The sequence below is a fragment of the Dama dama genome, chromosome 22, assembly GCF_033118175.1.
Source record: "Dama dama isolate Ldn47 chromosome 22, ASM3311817v1, whole genome shotgun sequence".
Lineage (NCBI taxonomy): Eukaryota > Metazoa > Chordata > Mammalia > Artiodactyla > Cervidae > Dama > Dama dama.
In genome coordinates this window covers 44,140,730-44,143,794 of record NC_083702.1, presented here as the reverse complement: position 1 = coordinate 44,143,794, position 3,065 = coordinate 44,140,730, and positions in this window count along the sequence as shown.

The window sequence follows — 3,065 nt, the reverse complement described above, 5'->3', positions numbered from 1 at the left end:
CTCTGAGTCTGTTTTGATTTGTTAATAAGTTCATTTGTATTCTTTTTTTTGGCCATGCCAAGCAGCTTTTGGGATCTCAGTTCCCTGACCAGGGAATGAACTGGGCTTCCCTGGTGACTCAGCTGGTAAAGAATCCACCTGCAATGCAGGAGACCTGGGTTTGATTCCTGGGTTGGGAAGATCTCCTGGACAAGGAAAAGGCTACCCATTCCAGTATTCTGGCCTGGAGAATTCCATGGACTATACAGTCATTGGGGTCAAAAAGAGTCGTACACGACTAAGCGACTTTCACTTTCAATTTCATAGCATTGAAAACACCAAATTCTAAACACTAGACCACCAAGGTACTCCCTGTGCTATTTTTTTAGGTTCTCCATATAAGTGAAACTATATATTTGTCTTTTCTGTCTCAATTACTTCACTTAGTATGATCACCTCTAGATCCATACATGTTACTACAAATGGCATTATTTCATTCTTTGAAATAATGAGCAATATTCCATTCCATGTATGTGCCACATGGTTTTTATTCCTTTGTCTGTTGACAGACATTAAGTTACTTCTATGTCTTTCTATAGTAAATAGTGCTGCTAGAAACACTGAGGTGCAAGTATCTTTTTGAATTGGAGCTTTTGTCTTTTTCAGATATATGCCTTCAAGTGGGATTGCTGGATGACATGATATTTCTATTTTTAGTTTTTAAGAAACTTCCATACTGTTTTCCATAGCGGCTGCCCCAATTTACGTTCCCACCAGCAGTGCAGGAGGCTTCCCTTTTCTCCACATATTCTCCAACATTGTTTATTTGTAGACTTAGACAATGGCCCTTCTGACTGGTAGGGGGCGATACCTTATTGTAGTTTTGATTAGCATTTCTCTAATTATTAGCAATGTTGACCATCTTTATTTATTCCTGTTGGCCGTCTGTATGTCTTTATGAAGAATGGTCTATGTAGATCTTAATGCAGTGACTTCTTGATGACGATGGTGAAGATAATGGTGGTGGTCGCAGTGGTGATGACAACACAGTGGATGGAACATCTAACAAATTGCAAGGTGCCGTTTGGATCTGGGCACTGAGAGATCAGTGCACTGGTCTGGAAATTCCCATGAAATTCCAGACATTGTGCAGTAACAGAGTTTGATTTGGAAAAAACAAAAAAGAAAGAGAGAAAAATGAAACCGGTTGGCTGCAACATGTCAAGGAACTTCAGGGTGTGACAAGGAGGTCAACAAGCCTGGGGCAAACAGACATAGCCCATGGGACCCCCAGGGGAGCCTGTGTTGTCTGACTTGAGCTGAGCATGGGGATGCTCCTCCTCTAGCCCTGGGGACCACGATGGACATGGGGCACTCAAGGATGATTGAGGGCAGAGGGCTTGTGTGCAGGTGTGAGAGAGGGTCAGCCGTAAACAGAGGGGCAGAGAAAGACAGCACATGCCTCACCCAGGCTGCCTTCACGTTTCACCAGGAACTTTCAGAACCATCTTCCTGTGTTTACCTTGGGGCACTGCCCTGCCCCCACCCATCTACTCCCCATGGGGCTAGAATGATCCTTAAAAATATCGACCTTAGCAGCACCCGCCTCCAGCTCTTCCCTGGCACCCATGACTCTGAGCACAGATGCCCAAAGCCTCCCGGTGTAATGGGGGGGGGGGGGGTCCTACAGCCGTTAGATCGAGACAGTTAGGAGACTGTCAGCAGGAGACCTGGGAGCAGGTCCCACCCCACCAACAGTCAGCCTGGCAGCAGTGTCCTCTCAACGCGGAGTGTGATAAGAGGGGGATGGCCACCTTCTCCCCGACCCTCCAGGCCTTCTAGCCTCAGGCCTCTAGGTGAGCTGAAGGGTGGGGGACAGGCTGGGGACGGTGACCTGCAGAGCTCCAGACCCTCACCTGGCCGCCCACTAGCCAGGCCCATCCTTGAGAAGACAGTGAACCTCTCCCCAATCCCCACCTCTGAGCCATGAGGTGGTGGAGGTCTCCATGGGTCCCAGTCCACTGAGGCCTCAGCAATTGGAGTAACTGGACACTGTCATTAAGGTGACAGCTTTAACCAGCTTCAGTCACTCCATTCAAGTTCCAAGAACTGGCCCAGCTGAGGTCAGTTGTCGATCCCAAGGAGGTGCCAGAGGTCAGGGTTAAGTGGCAAAGACATTGCACCGCATTGCTTCAGGTCTACTCTGTGCTGGGGGCTGTTATCTAAGAAGGGCAACAGCTGGGGGCTAGGGATTAACCTGAAGGGCATTTGCTACAACACATGTCCCTATGGATCCCATGCAATGATCTCTCCAGGTTAAATGTGAAGCCTGAGGACCAGCTGAGTCTGGGTGCCTGGCTCCCTCAGTGATGACGGCTGGACAGGGCCTGGGGACCTGACAGTGTTGCCAGCTGAGATCTGCCATCTTATAGGGGCCTGGGCATTGGTGAGAGGACCTAGACTGGGTGCTTGAAGAAGGCTCCTGGGCAGGGTAACCGGCCCACACGGGACCCTCTCCTCTTAGATAGGGCCTGGACCTCAGAGAGCGAAAGTTGAGCTTTGGGAATTTGCCCTTTCTTGTCTGAAGAGAAAATAACATTTCTATTGTAGAGGTTTTGACAAACATCATGAGCTGACAGTGACCTGACCTTAAGAACAAAGGATCTGACAACAAGAACTTTACAAAAACTCACCACTCCCCTCCCACATCTTTCCTGTCCAAGGGCTTTGCTGAGAGATTTTGGGGACTTCAGGATGTTTAAGGAATGAGCAACTTCTCATCTCCTTGCATGGCCCAGCAATAAACCTTTCTGGGCCCCAAACTCTGATGTTTTGCTACTGTTTGGCTCACAGTATGTCAGGCTCTGGGACTTGCATTCTGTAACACATGCAGCCCAAAGTATTCTTCTGGACCCTGGGGTCCCCCGAGGGCAAAGCTAGATGCCATGTGGAGCCCTATCCCACAGCCACAGATACAGAGCTCCACACCACGGTCATCTCCCAAACTGACTGCGCCCGACAGCGACCGTCGCCATGAGTCCCGTGATCTAACCGGCCAGCTCCCTGAGCCCAGAGTAGGTTAAAAA